A 20,228-nucleotide genomic window follows, 5' to 3' on the forward strand; every position below is an offset into this window, starting at 1 on the left:
GATGTCATCATGACACCTCTCTTGATGATTTTTGAATGCTCTTTGGAATCTGGAGAGGTCTCAGTTAACTGGAAGCTGGTCAGTATTGTCTCAGTTTTCAAAAAGGGCAAAAAGAACGACCCTGGAAACTACAGGGTTAGACTTCAGGTCTTAGCCTGAAGATTCACTTCCGTGCCTGGTAAGGTTATGTGGAAGATTTTTCTGACAGGTATTGTACAACACTTGAAAAACAATCAGTCATTGGTCACAGTCGGCACGGGTTCATGAGGGGAAGGCCCTTCTTTTCAAACCTGTTTCCTTTTATGACAAAGTAACCCACCCAGCTGATCAAGGAAAGCCAGCTGATGTAATCTTTTTTGGATTTATGTAAGGCTTTTGATACCATCTCTCACAGGATCCTTCTGGATGAAATGCCCAGCCCACAACTGGATAAACACATCGTGGGATGGGTGAGCAGTTGGCTCATGAATCAGGCACAAAGGATGGGGTGACATCAGACTGGAGACCTGTCACTAGTGGAGTTCCACAGTGCTCCATCCTCAGCCCTGTGCTCTTCAAATCTTCATAAATGATTTGGACACAGGACTGGAAGAGATGCTGAGCAAGTTCCCAGATGATACAGAACCGGGAGGAGCTGTTGTCTCCTTTGAAAGCAGGGAGGCTGTGCAGACAGACACAAATCAGAGGGCTGAGCAATCACCAACCACATGAAATTCAACAAGGGAAAGTACTGGATTCTGCACCTGGGATGTGCAACCCTGGATGTGAGTATAGACTGGGGAATGAGATGCTGGAGAGCAGTGCCATGGAAAGGGACCTGGGGGTCCTGGTCGATGGCAAGATGAACCTGAGCCAGCAGTGCCCTGGCAGCCAGGAGGGCCAACCCTGTCCTGGGGGCATCAGGCACAGCATCACAGCTGGGCAAGGGAGGGGATTGTCCTGCTCTGCTCTGAGCTGGGGCAGCCTCACCTTGAGTCGTGTGTGCAATTTTGGGCACCACAATATAAAAAAAAGACATTAAGCTATTATAGAGAGTGTCCAAAGGAGGGCAATAGAAATGGTGAAGGGCCTTAAGAGGATGAGAAGCAGCATTTGAGTTTCTGTCTTTCTTATGTTTATAATTAGTGGTTCTTCTTTCTTATGGAACAGCTGTTACAATTCTTAATTATGCAATTAACTTTCCTCATTTGGGGGAAAAAAAAGTTTAAGACTTACATTTGGTTCAGAATTTCTAGGAATATGAAGTTCAGGCCAACATGTGAATTTTCTTCTTAAAATTCCAGCTTTTTGTTCATTCAGAATTCTCTCAAATTACCTACTTTATTATGACTAATGTAACACTAAAGAAAAACTCCTCTGTCTGAACAGTGTCTCATTTTTACACTGGTTGTAATTGGATAGGTCACTTTGCTTTTATATTTTTATCCTGATAGTATTTTTAGTTTGTTACAGAAAATAATTTTCTGGTTCCATACCCTTTGGAGTATATTTTTTTTGTGTTAGTCATTAAAAGTTTTAAGCATTTTTTCAGCCTTAACTCTCTATAGTTATTAGTTTATGTGAAATCTGGTTTGGTCAAACATGATACTGTTTTAGCTCTCTTGTAGGAAACTTATAAAATCCAATGTGGTATAGGACCTTGAATTTTAAAATATTGGTATAATAATTATTCAGTATATACTTGAAACTATGTTGGTGTTTTGCAAAAGAGACAAAATCCTGTTCACACGGGCAAAAGGATGGAGCTGTAGAAAATGATAAATATTGTATTTTCACTGTGAGTTAGAAAAATAATTTGACTTCTTCCAGCCTTGGTGGCAGTCATGAGTTTATGGAAGGAGTTGAATAAGGCAAAGAAGTTTGTATAGCAAACAGGGTTAGAATTGTACAAGGAGCTAAAATTTGTCTTGGTAACCATCCAAAAGCTATACCCTAAAGGAAATCATGTTGTTAGTGTGTTACAGAACCTTTAACCTGTAGTTCAGTCTAAACTTTTAATAAAGCTATGAAACCTTGCCCTTTTCCTCAGCTGTTCCTTGGGAAAATATTTTAAATATTTTCATTCTGTTTAGTTGATTTTTTTTTCAGTATATATTAACTTACATAGGCGTGCTTATTATGACAATTAGGAACAAAGGAGTGATGAAATAATGTTGAAAGATTGGGAATGAATGAGTACATTAAATCATGGTAAATGCCAAAATTTTCAATGTCTTTTTAAATTATCTTTTTCTTTTGTTTTCAATTCATTTGTGAATAAGAATATTTCAGGTCTGTATAAATGACCTAAAGGATCAAAATACAATTTTGCTTCAAACAGCTGAATATTTTGCAAGAACAGTAGAATGAAATTGCTCAGTCCAATGAGTTTTTTAGAAACTAGATTAGATAACTAATGTAAGATAATTTTTCCAACTCTATGGTTACTTGTCATTCTGACTTTCTGCTTCTGTGTTCAATACGCATGTTTTGCTTATGCATTTGTCTATAAGCTTGGGTTCACCATTTCTCTAAAATATTTGCTAAATTGGATTAATATTATCACCGTGACTAAGATAAACTAGAATGCTAATTTAACTAAAGAAGTTTATGAAGAGAATTGAGTAAAACTTACAGCAACCTAGAGGAAGTTTCTGGAGGTAGGGTCTTGCATCTGGTAGAAAACTGAGCAGTTTTGATGCATGTTTGATGAAGTTAGACAGATTTAGATAAGAATTTTATACTTAGGATACTTAACCAGTGGAACAAATGGTTTGGGAATATGATAGGCTCTTTAGAGTCTGAAGTCTTTTAAACAGGAATTGGAAATCATTCAACACAATAAACTGTTCCGTTAGCATGATTTTGTAGATTTAATTTGGAATCATACAGTTATATTGTCTGCATTATTCAGGTCAGCATAGATGGTCATGATGATTTTCATAGCCTTAGGTTCTCTAAATCTACAATTTTACCCCCTACCTATGTGAGAAGGAGCAAAATAATTGTCAGGGAAGGTAAAGGAAGAGCACAATTTACCTGAACATGAATGACCCTGAGAGAAGACCTGTCATTCATTTCTTAGAGAGCTACTCAAATGATGTTCTATAGGTACATCACTCAGCTCATGGGAGGAAGATACTGAAAATAGGAGCTGCAAGGGGGTTCTAAAAGCATATCTGCTACTTGCAATACAGTCTTATTCACAATGTACTACTAATGCATTTATTAGGAGTGAAACTACTGCTTCTACATGTTATTTTAATATGGCATGTAAATATATTAGCTGATAATGTAGTGTTAATTTGCTTGTCTCTAATGTGACCACTGTGTTGCATGGCTTTACTGTGCCTTTGGAGTTGCAGTTGACTTTATTGAAAGGATTTTACTTTTTAGGAATTTCTCCCTTTTAATGCAAGAAAGAAACATCAATTAAATGTTTAATGCATTTAAACTAGAGTTTGTTAGTTTAGTTTGATAATGGATTTTGTGCATCTATGTTGTCTCTGACAGATAAATTCATTTTTACTGCTGGTCAAGTAAATAAAAAAGAGTAACCAGCTAAAAATGATGTTAATATGATTGTGCCTCTCATATTTTGATTTGTGTGCAGTTGGTAGATGTATAGACTATCAGTACAGTTAATTATATCTGGTTTATCTTTTTAGAGGTAAAAGGTTTAATTAAAAATGTAAGGTGACCATTCCAGCATCCCTTTAGCTCGTTTAATATGTCTTTCTTCAATAAGAAAGCTGAAGGTAGAAAGATACTTGGTTCATCCTTCGTTTACAGTCTGAGCATGTCTGCTTTCATCAAGGCATTCATATGGTGTAGTGAATCCTTTTCCTTGTTTCCTGTGGATAAGTATACAAAAATGACCACCTTACTGAAAGATGGGAAACCTGGTCTGTAAGTTTACAGTGCATCAACAAGAATGTAGGATGGGAGTGTGGAGCAGAGGAAAAGAAGCTGGTGCTAAGTTCTGGTGTTATTGAAAAGTGTTTCATTGTCATCCTCCCTCATTCTTCTATGCTGGGAAAGAGAGAAATGCTCCTGTCCTCCTTGGGAGGTTCTTCATTCTCCTGAAATGGAAGTTGGACTCAGTAGAGATGAGAAGCAACCATCTGAACCCTGGAAAGAAGCAGCTGTCAGTTGCAAGAAGCAGCATTTTTTCAACCACTTTCCCCTTATGGGGATGCAGCAAGAGTAGGTAGTCAGCCAGGTCTTGCAGCTTCTCAACTGTGTTTACACATGCATAAAAAAAATTTGAATATGTGACTATAGATGATTTTAGAAAAGTCTTCTAAAAACTAAAAAAGAAAAAAAGTCCTGACTTACATTTGCGTACAGGTAGCAATGCTTACCTCTACCTCATTTAGTTGTAATGTGGTTTCCTCAAATAAAACATTCAAAGTGAAGGGCTAAACCCACAAGAATCTATACAAGTAACTGAAATACTATAAATAGGCAAATTGTTCTCTATCTGAAGCAATCGACTGTGTTTATAAATTACTAGATAGAGTATGCTATCAAGTGCCATATAATTTTTTAGAGTTTTCTTTGGCTCTAGCTGTGTGTTGTGTAATTTTTAGCTGAACTGACAAGTAGTGTATCATGTCTGATGTTTCTACCCTGAGACCATTTCCTAGAATTATAGGAGGTAGCTTTGCCAGCTATCCAGTTGGAGTGATGAATTTACAAAAGGCAATACCCTGCATAAGCAAGCAGTTTGTCCATTTCAGCCCTGAAGTCTAGAAAAACTTAAAACATAAAAAGTATTGAAAAATATTGAAAAAAGTATTGAAACATTCTTTTAGGTCCCTTCATTTAAAGGACAAGTAGCTTGAAAACTCCTATGTAAAAACTTAATTAAAACTTTACATAAATTTAAAATTTGCCACTTAGCTTATATAAATAACATATATATATTCATCATCTATGCAGATATTATTTCTCTGATTTATACTTGGAGTTCAGTATCTATAGATGAGAAACCATAAGAGATTTTGTTTCTTTCTACGAAGCAAAATCAAGAGTGGAAAATAAGGTACTATACAACATGGTATTTTTATTTTTTAATGTCAAAAGAAGACATGACTATTTTATTTATTTTAATGTTTGGTTTTAATGTGGCGACATTTGTTGTTCTTAATATGTTAAAAATAATATAACTTTAATCCGGTACATACAAAGCTGAGGACTTTCTGTTACATGTTGCTGTATGTTGTGAGTAGTAATTTTTTTTGTTTGTTTTCTGCGTCTTTTGTAAGCCATGATTGCCATATTGCACAGTGCTTCTTGCAGAATGTTTCCTGGAACACATAATTAACATCATACAGTAATTTGGAACAAGTACTGTTAAAAAAAACCAAAATAACATCCCAGTTAGTTTGCTTTCTTTTAACCTTCACAGGTGGTAAATCAAATAGTTAATTTGGGGGTTTCATTTCTATTCAGTTTGTCTATTTTGTATTTTTATAGCAATTTCATTTAGTAAACTTTTTTTGGTGCCGATTATAATAGTTTTTCTTCCCGTATTGCTTTTCTTTTAAGACAATCACAAGATTTATTTTAGGAGTTCTGATATTTCTCTATGTCAAACAAGGTACTACGTATAACCTCATTGTGTACCTCTATTGTAAATTTTTTAATATGAACTTGAGATTTTGATCAAGATTTTTTCACTTTTCACACATCTCATATTTTTGATACATTTTTAACTGATGTTTTTTAAGCTTCCAAAGGGAAATAGAAAAGCTTTTTTATCCATTTTGCTTAGATATAAATAATAAATGTGTAATTAAATTTAATATTTTAGCTTTGTAGTTAAATGTGAAACTGTTTAGAAAACAGAGGTTTTTGGGTTTTGCTTTAAACTGTATGAGACGAGTATGTAGCATTAATTTATAATAGCAGTGAAGAAGAAGTGTCGAGATGAGAGAGTAAGTTTAGATTAGATATTAGGAAGAAATTCTCTGCTGTGTGAGGCACTGGAACAGGTTGCCTAGAGAAGATGCAGGTGCCAAAGCCTGGCAGTGTCAAGGCCAGGCAGGATGGATCTTGGAGCAACCTGGTGTAGTGGAAGGTGTCATGGCAGGGGATTTGGAGCTACTTTATCTTGAAGGTCCCTTCCAACTGTCAGAGTGTGAAATATTTTGATTTATGGCTTAAGCACTTTTTGAGACTTTTGCCTATTATAGCAATATTGTATAACTTAGCTGCACCATGGAAGCACAATCTGAATGGGCTTCCTGTGTGAAACCCTGAACTGTGAGTCAAACTGCCAGAGGCTACTCAAGATAAGTGATACTATTGCTCAAAGCATCTCAGATCTGGAAAGTAATGGATAAGGCTGGGAGAGCATAGGAAGAGCCAAGTCCAACAGCTTCAGGGTGGAAGCCGTAGCCCTAGGCTTATCCATTGCCAGATTTGCATAGACTCCTTCCCCCAACCCACGGAGGAGGAGGAGAGGTTTTGAGTGTGTGAAGTAGCTTCTAGTGAGGGGCAGTGAATGCCCATCCTCCCTTACACAAACTGCCTTAGCTGCAGGTCCCCCCACCTTGTGAAAGGCACATCTACAGGACATTGAGATGAGTGGCAGCTGAGGGGGTGTCATGGTCCATCCAAGGCCCCCCAAAGTGTACCTCAGATCCTGCACCAGAGCACTGACCATGATGCGAAATGATGAAACTGACCCAAAGTCTTGTAAGAGGTAGTGTCAGGAGATGTACCTGGGCATTCCCATCTGGCCAAAATGTATGTTAAACTATTGGATTCTATGTTTTTTGGTGGGGAACCATCACCACCAAGATGACCACATGATGGGGATCAACAAGATGTTATTTGGACCCATGGAGTGCTGATATGTTTGTATTTAATCTGTCTTCCTGTTCTATCTCCCAGCTCTCCATCCCTTTTCCTATTTCCTGCTTTTTCTTTCTTTCTCATTTTACTATTAAATAAAATACGTCAATTTTCTTTTGTGTCAACATTTAAATTACTTTGGTTTTGATCTTGTTTCGAGGAATATCCGAACCTCAGGATTCTGTTCATAATCCATGGAGCACTCACTTTGCTCCTCTGTGATTAGAGAGGATCATAACACCACCCAACGCAAACCATCCTGGGATCCTCTGATTCAACGGAAATATCCCTGTTTTAAAAATGTGCAATTTAGACCAGGTACAATACAAATTGTGGATATACTGGAAAATATTATATCCTAAATTTATAACTATTGCATATCTCTATGGGTCTATGAATGAATATTTTTATTCTGGAATAAACATGGCCATGGATAAAATTATAGTGATATAATCATATCTAGTGATATAAATTCATAATTACATTATGTAAACAATTTGAAGTACCTGTGCCAGGAAGGAATTCAAGTTGGCTATGCTAATGGATAAATTCTCCCTGTGTGAATATAAAAGGAAGCAAAGTGGAAAACAATATGAAAAGCATGTTAACATTGCTATAAAAAGTAAAAACCATTAAATATTTTAAAATTTTTGTGCTTTAAAAAGAAACAATAAAGTTATTACTTTGATAGTATAGTGCTTCATTGAATATTTTGAAAACTTTTCTAAGTAAACCTTTCATATTTAGAAAGCTGAAACCAGTCAAATCTATATGTTTAATCTGTTATTAAATAAAATGTGGTTCAAAACAAGTAAAATCTTAACTTTAAGATGTTCTACATATGGCATGTTCCTTATGATGAATAACAAAACAGAGCTATTATGGGACTAAAAGGGCCTTTAAAAATTTAAAGCACCACCTCTGGTAAAAAGCAAGGTGTGATTTTGCTGGTTAGTACTGTAAACCTTCCTTTCTGTGTTGAGGGATAGAAATGTGAGTCTTTCTCACACTACGCAAACTCATGCTCAGAAACACATTCGTTTGTAAATATGAAACCTGATGTATTTCTCCATTATGAAAACAGACTAGCCATCCCTGATCAAAGAAGGCTTTTTCTGATTTTTCCCAATTTAAGTAAAACTGCAGATTATGGAACTATAAAAAAGAATTTTGGGAGTAAAGTCTGTAATAATGAATATCCTCCCTCTTCCTGCTACTGCTTGTGGTATGTAAATAAGACTTATAAACACAGACAAGATTGAGTGATGAGAATGAGACAGGTAGATATTGCTTAGATTATTATTGTAGCTGAAAGAAACTGTCATCAATGTAGAGTTTGAGACAATGGGATTGAAATTTTACAGAACTATTTTTCATCAGCTTCTGAGATGCACAGTAGTTTGCAACAGGGTTTAACAATGCTGATAATCACAAATTCAAGTCATACTAAAAATACAGAACATTGAGGTGAGCTGCAAACCATTCTCAAGTTGTTTGTATTCCCCTAATGGTACCTTTTACATTGTATGCACTAACACAGCTTGAGAACTGCTGGTGTGAGAGAAATTACATGATTGGGCCTCAGAATTATATTTTATTCCTTGTTGTTGATTTTGCTATGGACATTTTCATTCCTAAGTAGCATCTGCTCTTCTAGTCTTAAATGATGAGTAAAGAAAGAGTAGGAGCTTTGGAACCAAACCATTTGGCACTGTAGTTATCTGGGGATAGCTTAATGTGTGGACTGAGGACATGAGACAATTGCAGAGTAATAGACATTACAGATGGAAAAAGACCTGTTGGGTCATCCAGTCTGTCTCCTTACAAATTCAGGACTATTCCCTAAAGAACATTTTCCAACATTTTGTCCAGTTTGGTTTTAAATATCCTAAATGATGGAGATTCCACTACTTCCCCTGGGATGCTTTTGTGCTGCTTTACTGATCTTATTGCCAAGTAGTGTTTCATGATACTCAGACAGAGTCTTGTCTTTACATTTTAAAAAATTGGTTTTGTTACTCCCTTTAAAATTAATTTCAAATTCTTTAATAATTATAAAATCAGTCATATAAATATTATGGGTAATTGTTAGTATCCCAGTGGCTGTCTGTGATGTCACTTAATCCTGTGATGTGTAGTGAAATTGTATCTTTAATTTTCAAATATTTTTCTTTACATGTCAATATTGCTGACTCTAATCACTTCCATTGGTGTTCCCAGTACACTTAATTTACTTATACTTACTTATCAATGTATGTAAACATACCTTGCTAGTGAACTTTTATAATTTCCTGGTGGCCAAATGAAATGTTAGGAAATATTTTGGGAGCATTGGTATGGATCTAAGATAAGAGTTCCTATTTTATTTCAAGGATTTGCGGTGAAGGGAAGAAGGAGTAGGTCGTGTGTGTACCTTGGCTGTACTTCTCTGTAAGAGCAGTGTGAAGTAACTCCTGAATGCAGAAATGACTTGTTGTTCAACAGCTTCAGGTATAATCTTTACAGTTATAACATTAGAAGTAAGTTGCCACTGTTACAGGCACTTACAAACTGATTCTGTGGCATTAATTTGGGAGTCAGATATTTCTTGATTGCTCTTTTCCCACATGTTTTTTTGGAATACCAGTGTCAAGCATGATAACTCTTGAGGGAGAGTAGATGTGTTTTGTTTCCCAAATTTGTACAGACATTAGTTCCCACGTGTGTATTATTTGGGGAGGTGATTAATTCATTAGGCTCCATTAGCAGTTTGACCAATTGCTTTAGGACCTGTTAGATACTGTTGACTATTCTCTGACATTAAGAACTGTAAGATGTTTTGGTGTGAGGCATCACTGGGGAGTAGTGGTCAGGTGAAACTGAGACTTATCAAGTCTTTTTGTAGAAGTCACAAGAAAGAATGTATTTTCTTTCATTGCCAATTGGTTAATGTGTTAAAACAAGAAAATCCTGGCATTTAACTTCGAAAAATAAAAATATTGGAGGAATGGAGAATCCATCTCCTTCATCATGTTTAAGACTCTGTTCTTGCAAAACTGTTTTCCAGAGTCTACTCTGAAAGGAAGGTGCTACTTGTTTATTGATGCAGTTTGGCATTAGTTTCTCATGTTTCTTTCTGTTTCCAAATTTGTTTGCATTTCGCCTTAGTCAAGTTTGAGTTTCGTATGATGAATTTATATTTGAATGCACTACAACTGCTCCAGTGATGCTTTCTTATCTACTTTGTCTTCCAAAAATCATCATCCTGATTTTTTGTTGATCACATATATTCAGTTATTCCTAAATATATAAAGTTCTGGACCAAGCCTTCATGTTGTCCCTTTAGATTTCTGTTTTGGACATGAATGGCTTGATTTTACTTCGCTGTCTGATCTCAAACACACTCAAAAACTGCAAGTTATAACGTGTTATTTGAAGCAGACCCACTTTGTGGTGTATTATACGTGCCAGAAATACACAATGGAATATGTGCAAAGAAGTTAAAAGTCCATGTCAGATGACTCTTGTTTGAAAGATAATAAAAACCAAAACCAACCCAAGAAACCTCACACAAAACAAAGTAAAACAAAACAAAACAAAACAACATCCCACACACACACAAACAAACCCAAAACCAGTCAACCAAATACCCCACCACCAAAAAACCAATCCCCCTTAAAATTCTAAGGTAAAATTTACAGAGGTGTGAATTGACTTGCCGCCAACAGTTTCTGTGAACAACTGGGACATGAGTAAAAGGGCCAGAGTGACACATTTTGGGAGAGCTGCCCTCAAATAAATGTCCTAAGTCGGGAAAAAAAATTTTAAAAAATGAGAAAACTGAGCTTTTTGCTCTTGTGGACAGTGACAGGACTCAAGAAAACAGCATGAAGTTGAGTGAGGGGAGGCTTAGATTAGGTATCAGGAAGCGGTTTTCATCCAGAGGATGGTTCACACTGGAAGAAGCTCCCTAGAGAAGTGGTCACAGTATCAAGCCTGACAGAGTTCAAGAAGTGTTTGAACAATGTCTCAGGCACATGGTGTGACTCTTTGGGTATCCAGAGATGTATATAGGGCCAGAGATGGAACTTGATTGATCCTTGTGGGTGCTTTCCAACTCTGCATATTCTATAATTCTAAGTATGATGCATTACTTATACTGCAAGCTTTGAAAAGTCTTTCATTGAACAGTCATGGCTGTCAATACTGCTTTGAACTGTGGTTGCAGTTTTTCTTTGCAATTTTACCTTTTCCTGTTAGGACACTTTAGCTTCTCACATCACATCACTGTGTTCCTTCCAAGTGAACTGCAAGCTGCCAGATTCAAATGTCAGGCATTTGCTGCAAGACCTCTCTGTCTGTCAGTTCTTATTTAATGGGGCAGAATTACTAGCCTTAATCATCCTTTTAGTCCTTAATTACACTCAAGTGCAATTCTGTCTCAATGTTCCATGTCATGATGGACTGATTTGTGGTCCTGCATAAACTATGATCCTTCATTATGGTGGTCTTGTGCTTTATCTAAGGATTGAGCTAGTTCCATCTCTTTCCAATTTAACACAGTCATGTAAGTGTAGAATAGTAATGTCCAGTGCAAAATATTTGTGTCACATGTATGGATTATTTTTCTTCATCTGCAGACACAGGTCTGCTGTAAACAGCAGGACTATTTTCTGTAACAATAAGGAAAGCAATTTCTGGGTGTAATTTCATAGTTAGTTTAAAATGTTCCTTGCTGTCCTTCCCATCTGCACAGTAATACAGAGCAGCTTGCTTTTCAGGCTAAAGGTCCAGGAAAACGAAAATCAATATTGTTCTTGTGGGCACAAGGTGGCTGCTGCAGCGCAAGGACTTTTTGGAACCACTTCTAGAACACTAGCATTTTGGGCTTCTTTAGGGTAGCCCATCTTTGATTGGTTTAATCTGCCATATGCATATTCTCAGTGTGCCCCCTCCTGCAGAGTTTATCCTTTTTGATTTTGAGAAAAACACCCAACCACCCAACTAGCTATTTATTGCAATAGATGCCTCTGAATTCATGTTATTGTTCAATTTACTTAATATTCTGTTGCAGATTACATTCAACCATGTCCTCAAAATTCTTCTGTGCCCCATTTAGACATGAGATGAAAACAATAATTATAAATTACATGTAATTGCAAGGCAAGTAAAACCTAGTATTATATGGTTTTTTTGCTGCACCTCAAATATATTGAGATTTGGGAAACTTATATGTGTTTGCTTTTCGTAATATAATCTGAAGTCTTGGGCTCATGGAGTTAATACCCCTGACTATGTACATCAGCAAATACAAGGCTTTTAGATGCTGTGGTTGCTGGGGTCTTAGAGGGATTCCTGTGCTTGATTTAAAAAAATAATCCTTTATAATGAAAATCATAGTCTCCATTCTTGGTATCAGGGACCTAAAATCTGTAGGCAGAAGACCTACTCATTGTTACACAAGTCAAAATACTGTCCCAAATACTGCCCTACATACTTATGTCCTTCCTCCCCACCTTGGCTAATACATCCAGCACCCTTCGGATATTGTCTTTTTACTTTTTCTGAATTGAGGGCCAGGGAGAGAGAAAAACCTCAAAGAGTTTCCTTAAAAAAAAAAAAAAAAAAAAAAAAAAAAAAAAGTATATATATAACCTTTTCAGTCTAATGGAAAAGTGTTAAAGTTCTGTATGAAAAGGCATGAAATAACCTGGTATCCTGGTTGCAACTTACAGTCCCCAACCTGGAGACTGAAATGTGCTTGAGTCTGGTCCCTCAACTCCATCCACATAACCTATGTTTAGTAGCAAAATTCTCAGGTATGTGATGGTGCCATTAACATAATTTAGATTTTGATCTCCTGTTAAAAATTGGTTATTAAGAACAAAAAATGTGTCAAAAAATTTTGTATGCATCTCCATTGAATTATCATCTTTCAGATTTAACTGGCAAACTTTTTTTCACTAGAGAGAATTTTCTCAACGTCTTTCATATAACTGTGCTGTTCACACAGCTGATTTTAGTAAATCTTGGTATCTTTTACCAAGGGTGCAACTTTATAGAGCTAATTTTTAGCAGATGAATATGAAACTAGAGTTTCTTATGTTTACAAAGACTGCTAGTATTTTCAATAATGATGATTTAGGACACATAAGCACCTGTTTCTTAAAAACTGATTATTATACAATTTTTTGACAGATTGTCCTTACTGTTGTTGATGGCTGATGGTTCCTGTAAAGGTTGAAATAGTTATTTCAACATGGTTTGGTGAAAGAATCTGTAGGGAGATTTCTCTACAAGTTTCAATTGTTGTGGGGGTGGTTTTGGTTGTTTTGGTTTTGGGGTTTTTTTTTTTGCATTTTTGTTTTTTATTTTTGTTTTGTTTTTCTCCCCCATAATATATATTCCTTGTGAGTATGCATTTATATTGAGAGATGGAAAGCAGAAAAATAATTTGACCTTTCACTGTTTAAAGCATAAATATTTGTCATTTTCTTCACTGAGGTTTACTGGGTTTGAGTAGAATTTAGTGACTATTGAACACCTAAAATATATGTCCTTTTGACAGATGGTGAAATGTAATTATTCTTTTTTTTGTTAAAATACTTCCACATTGGAAACATGATGCATACACAGTGTTTTAGATGTTAATTGGCTTTTGCTGATAGATTTTTTCCAAGCAAAAGCAGAAATTTTGGTGATTATGGATATAAAAGAAAATTAACACTGAAGATCTCTTCACAGAATTCCAGTTACTTTGGGCAGCTATTAACAAAATAACCACAAAAAGTGAAACCTTAGTGTAGCCTTGGAATATGTTAGTTTTGCCATGGTCAGCATTTGTAGGGGGTTTCAATACAAACACAGACAGATTCCTTACTATCACAGACAGCACTTCCTTACTCTCTGGGAAAGGCAGTATTCTTTCAAGAGAGCTTGACTGAAGTGATAGGAAGCAATGCATTGCACAGGACTGAGAAATGGTAGTGCTAACTAGCTTAGCTCTTTGGCAATACTGGAATAATCCTCTCCCACCCCCCAGATCAGCAGGAAGGGAGATCTGTTCTTAGTAAGGACAATAAGTTATTGGTGTGGATTATTACCTAGTAACCACAGTAATAGTGGTCATGGATCAGATTTCTGTTCTAAAGCTGATGTGCAAATATGAAACCAGTATGTGATTCTTGGTCAGAAGTGCTCAAAAAAGTCAAAAGCAAGGAAAGGCAAATGCTCCACCTGTGTCATGGTGTTTTACCTTCAGAACTGATTTGCATTAACATGTCCACACAGTTGAATTGCTCTGTAGTTTGCCTTCAGTTATCTCCTATGAAGAACAATGGGAATGGCTACATGGAGGAGTGATGGAAAGTGATGGATGTGGGCATGGAATACTGCTGAAATTTGCAAATCAAATATTGTCTGGACTCAGCGAATTTATTGTGCGTTTGCAGATTGACTGCATATCTTGTAGAAATGCAGGCAGTGAGATTCAAACCTGGGGGAAAGTAGTATGTTAGCAACTTGCCACTTTTATCTTGTTCTAGAATAATATTACTACTCTTCAGTATATTCAACAACATTGGAGAGAAATTTTTTCTGTTCATGACTGGCTGTTCTTGGAGGCTTGTTTTTCTTGGTTCTGCTGATTTACTTGACTGAGAGTGTTTGACTGTCTCTAGCAGTCTGTCTATAATTTAATGGGAATCTTGAGCTTGTTCTCTTTGGGCTATAAAGTTTGCAAAGAACGTCCAGCTTCTCAGCCTCAGTACTTAATAGCACAGCTTCACTTTGAAACTTTTACTTTCATTTCTTGCTAGCACAGTCTTAAAACCTACATTATATTGTCTGAAGCTGCCTCCAGTGCAATCCTCAAAGAAAAAACTAAAAATGCTAATCATAAAAGCAATCATAAAGAATTAATCTTTATAGATCAAATTTCCAACTCTAGGCATGCCCCTGCCTTTTTTCTAATGTGACAATCTACCTTCCAGATGAGTCATTTTGCATGTGCACATGAACTGTTGCTTAGTTCAAAGTCCTCTGAGCAGGTTATGGCCTGCTTAACCCTTGGCTCTTCCTGATCCTGTATGAGCTTGCTACAAGATGAATTTCCATTGGATTTTTTAAAATGCTTTCTGGAAAATAGTATACATCTTCTTATGTCCAGAGCAGTATGATGGAGAAGGGGGTTTGTGTCAACACATTCCATTAGTAATCCATTCATCTGTGTAACATAATATAATATGGGGAATTCAACTGTTGAAAGCAATGCTGAACAAAATTAGACTAACACACTTAATTCAACATACAAATATTTTCAGAAATGTTGGGGATTTTTTGTGTCACAGAAGAAGAGGCTTGGGAGATAGGACAGTGCACTCCCATGCTCTGTTTTTTTCTTTTGAATCTCCTCAGTCTGTACATTAGTATTTCATTGCAACAAAACTGGAATTTAAAAAAAAAAAATTAGGCAAATTTGAGGGAATTCTCCTTTCCTAGAAACTTCCAGATTTACTGTCATAGTAGATATGCATTCACTGTTTTTGAAGCCATAATGAACAACTTTTGTAAGAAAGCGGGCCAGAGGAATGGACAAACATTGTAACTAAATTTGGAAATTGATGCTCCCTCGCAAAATGTGTGTTGTGCTCTTAGAGATTTATAACCCTGGGCTCATTAGACCCTTCTCCACTGAGGCTGGCTAAATGAATGAAACAAGTTCACATAAAATAGTATCAGTAATATTAACTAGCTACTGTTTTTTCCAAAGGTTTTTCTTTATTATCTGATTGCCCCAAAATTGATCAGCATTTATTTGAGTTTTGCTGATTATCAAGACAATTTATTCTTGCAATTTTAAAATTTTTCCTAATATATTTTCTTCAGATTCCGTTTTATTGGGAATCAAGTATAAATATACTAGGAAGAGAAAAAATGAACTCTTATTGCTTAGAAGACGTAGTAAAATGAGGGTAAAATGTGCCAAACCTTGCTCCTAGATTTCAGTTGATAGGATCATTCCTCTCTGTCTTCGCCTTTTCCTAGATTGTGGCAAAACAGATGTTTTAAGATTTAGAATTCTGAATAAGTTTTAGATGATACAGATGCAAAAATATGAAGTGGAGAGAACAGAAAGGAATAAAAAATAGCCAAAGATTTAGCAAAGGAAGACAATGTGTAATGCTGAAAGGTTAACTCACAGACTGTAAGTACATCACTACTGATTTTTCTTCAGTAAATTTTGTTTTAAATTATGTGGTATATTATTTTTGTATAAAGGTGGTGTTGGTGGTGGTTCCTAAAATTTTATTTTCTGATGAGATATACTCACAAAAGTGCCAAGAAAAAAAAACCAAAACAATGTTTTGAGTTAAATAATATATGGTCAACAAAAAAAAAAAAAAAAAAACCAAAAAAAAACCCCCAAAAAAACCACCCCGTAATTTCACGATTATAAGCCGCACCATTTTGACTAAAATTTTGGTCCAAACCCAGAAGTGCAGCTTATAATCAGGTGCGGCCAATATGTGGATGAAGTTCAGAAATTTGCCAACCCAGAAGTGCGAGCCCCCACGGCCCCGAGCCGAGCCAGAGCCCCCCTGGCGGTGGGGCAGTGGTGAGCCAAGCCCGCATGGCCCCGAGCTGGGCCAGTAAACCCCGCGATCCTGCAATTCTGTTACTAATTGGCAACTTTGTGAAAGTTGCACGTGGATCCTTGCTGTGAATGAAAGTGCAACTTACAATCCGGTGTGGCATATATATGGACAAAGAACGAAATGTTGCCGACACCCGGACATGCGGCTTATAATCAGGTGCATCTTATAATCGTGAAATTACTGTACTTAGGTTGTCCATGAATTTAGCTGAGCATAAACTCTTCAGGTAAAATAAAAATAATTTAAAAAATTATAAAAACCCTTAAAAATGGGTTCCAATATGAAGAAATGTAAAAATTTTATAAGATAGCAATTTAATGAATCATGTGATAGATATAGTATATGATGAGATTCTCAGAAATGTAACAAGTGATGTTAGTAAAATTAAAATGTAGTCCAAGGAGGAAAGATAGTTCATAACATATAAAGCAAAACCTCCAAACTCTGTGGCTTGAGCTCAACTGAATTTTCCTATAGTTCTTGAATGCAAGTGTTCAATTATTGTTTACATCTTGACAATAAGAAAAATGCAAAGCTGCAATGTTCAATTAAAGATTGCAAGGTGTATTGTTTTAAATGAGTTTAAGGTTGTGGATTAAAAACGAACATATAGAACTACTTGAAAATTCGTGTCTAACTAGTTAAATAAAGGAGATGTTACAACAGAAAAGTCTGGGGACCCCATTTTGGTGTGATATTTCTTTGTCTTTAGGCCTAAGCATTTTCCTTTTAATATAGTTATTTTTATGGAATTATAAAATTCTACATTATTCATTACTGCAATTACTCTTGCACTAATTTTTGTGTAAAAATCCCATTCAGACCTATTCTATCTTTAGTTTGAGTGCTGTCTAAATGAGGTTATATTTTTGAAATGCTTGATAAATTCAAGCAGAAGAAATCATCGATATGTGTTTCTACCACATTCTTACACACATATCAAGTAGATATAAATAAGGTAAAATAACCCCAATTCATACTAAGAGAAATGTTATTGCTTGATAAAGTCCTTGGGAATTGCAATAGGTACAAATAAGCCCTCCAGTCTTTGAAATGATCAATGGCAGGTAGGCAGTCTCCTTTTGGTTATATTTCGTCTATTGTTCTGGAATGGACAATTACCATGTCAAAGGACTTAACCAACTGCTTTAAAATGTCATTAATTTTCTTAAATGAAATGTATCACAGGAAATAGCTCCAGTGCTTAATTTCACAAGCTTGGATAATATACTGTGGACCTATCTTGGGACAAGCAGTCCTCTAACATTTTGTTTGCCCTTGAGATTTAGAAGGAATCATATCTATAGTATTCATAATAAGTAGCAATTTAACCAAGTTCAAATTAGATGTGAACAAATGGATTAACAAGCACCTCATTAAAATTTTAATTTCCATTCCATTTATCACTTTTAATAGAATCAACTCTGTTTCGGGTTGGGGGGAGGATTAATTTCCTAGTATAACGTTAATTTCACTTGTTTTTATCAATAACTTGAATATTTTCCTATAAAATTTACTTTGTGTAGTTACAAAATATGTCACCTGCACATGGAACGAATACATTTTGAAAGAGTAATGAAAATATCAATTGATTTAGTGCATTTTTTTAAGGTACTGAAGTTTACAGTACTACTGTATGTATTTTCTAAGTGGTAATATATGCTTACTTGTAGTGATTTTAAGAAGAATAAATGAATTTAAAATAAGTACATTTGCGGAGTTATCTAAATAATTTCACTGAAAATATCAATGTAAATGTTCAGAAGTAAATTGTGACTTTTAAACTTAACATGCAGATTCCAACTTCAAAGCAATATTTTAAAGTACTTTAAATTCCTTGGATAGCCTATATCATACATGTGCAGAATTTTCATAATTTGATGTTTTCATTCAAATAAAACTATTCTAAAACTCTAATGTGAATATATGTATTAGTGAAGAATGATTTTATATAAAAAGGCATTCCTTAAACCCATGTTTTATTAGCAGTTGTTTTCAAGGGAAAAATAAACTAAATTATAGGAATGTAAGAATTTTATCTTTTGGGGGTTCATGTGTTCTTTGAAGTCCCTGTATTCTGTTGTGGTTTGTTCTGGGTGTCAGGTGCCAGTTTTTAGGATACTTTTGCTGGTGGGGTGGGAAGCAGAATGACCTTGGTTTTGTGTGAGAACTCTGCAGCAATAGCTAGGACATACCTGAATTATCAAAAGAAAGCTTTTTTACAGGCATGTTTTTGCCTCAAATATTTTCTTCTTGTTTGTTTTTTTTTTTTTTTTTTTTTCCATTTTGCACTGATATGTACTATACAGATCACTGAGAGGAACAGGATAATTGTTTAGGGCCCTCTTTCTGTGTAGCACCAATATGAATATCAAATTCTTAAGTCTTTATCAAATAAACTGGAGATGTCTAAATCACTTAAAATCTTTGCACAGCATGTGGGAAAGCAAGTAGTTTTCAATGTAATGGCAGTCTTGAGAGAGAAGAGAAAAATTGGAATATTATTTTAGACACTTGTGAGATTCTTCCAGCATGTGGTTTGGGCAAGAGAGAAAATAATAATATGAACAAATGTCTGAAAAAGATTTCAAAGCAAAGAAGTATGTTGTTTAAGACAGAGGCATTTGTTAGTCTTTTTGGGTGTCATTACAGGTTGAGGCTAAACTTAGTATTTTTTAGGTGGGTTTTTTAGTGATTTTGCATTTGTGCTGGGGTTTTTTTGTTGTTTTGTTTTTCAAAATAAGTATATTTAATTATAGCTTCTCTGTAAATATGTAATCAATTTTAGACAGTACTTCTCACTGAATTGATTTTAACTATGATGCAGAAATCTAAATAAGTACCAGAGCATCCACCAGGATCTTAAAAAAATCCATAAAATTAAAAATAAAATTACTCCCTAGGCATTAATTAAAAGTTAAATGATTCCAAGTGTAACAACCTACTATAGTGAAACATGAATAGATCTTTCTCACTGTTTTTCAGGTAAAGCAGTTCTGAATGTTCTTTCCTGTTGAGGAAAACTGCCTTAACAGTTCATGAAAGCTATAATTCAGGAAAATGTTCTGATTTCACATCTGAAACATCAAGAAATAGTAAAGATAAAAAAGCTTTGAATGAGTGCATACATATAGGCTTGTGGTACTGCTTCTTGGTTGTTGCTGAGAGTGGCTGACTACTTCTTGCAGGAAGAACTGTATGAGTAGGTTAACGAGGAGAAATGGTTGTCTGGATGTAAGCAATGCATCAGGTCAAATTAAATGTGTTTGTGAGACATTTGTTGTATAACTTCTTCAGCAGCCTGACTTTCCATTCTGCAAGATTCATTTATGTGTTTGAACTTCTCTTGGCAAAAGAGTGGATGGAATCCTTTTTTTTAACTCCGGTCTACTTTCTGTTGTCAAGAGTTTTGTTTCGTGACGAGTTTATGTTCTCTTATGTGTAATTATATCTCTGATATTAACGTGTCTAATTTGATGTACTTTGATTTCACCCTAGGTCTAAAGTTCATTTCTATCATTAAGATTCAGAGCTAACTTGTAATAGCTGCCAATCTGTAAATGCCATGATTTAACTCCAGTGGAAAACTAAGCACCATGCAGGCACTTGTTCACCTTTCCCCACCCCGCTCTTCAGGGGATGGTTGAGAGAGTTGGAAAAGTAGAAAAAAAGTGAGAAAATTCAAGACATTTTAATAGATAGAGCAAAAGTTGTGCACACAAGCAAACCTAGGTAAAGCACCCATCTACT

Source organism: Catharus ustulatus, chromosome 1 (assembly GCF_009819885.2).
Source record: "Catharus ustulatus isolate bCatUst1 chromosome 1, bCatUst1.pri.v2, whole genome shotgun sequence".
In the NCBI taxonomy this organism is placed as follows: Eukaryota; Metazoa; Chordata; class Aves; order Passeriformes; family Turdidae; genus Catharus; species Catharus ustulatus.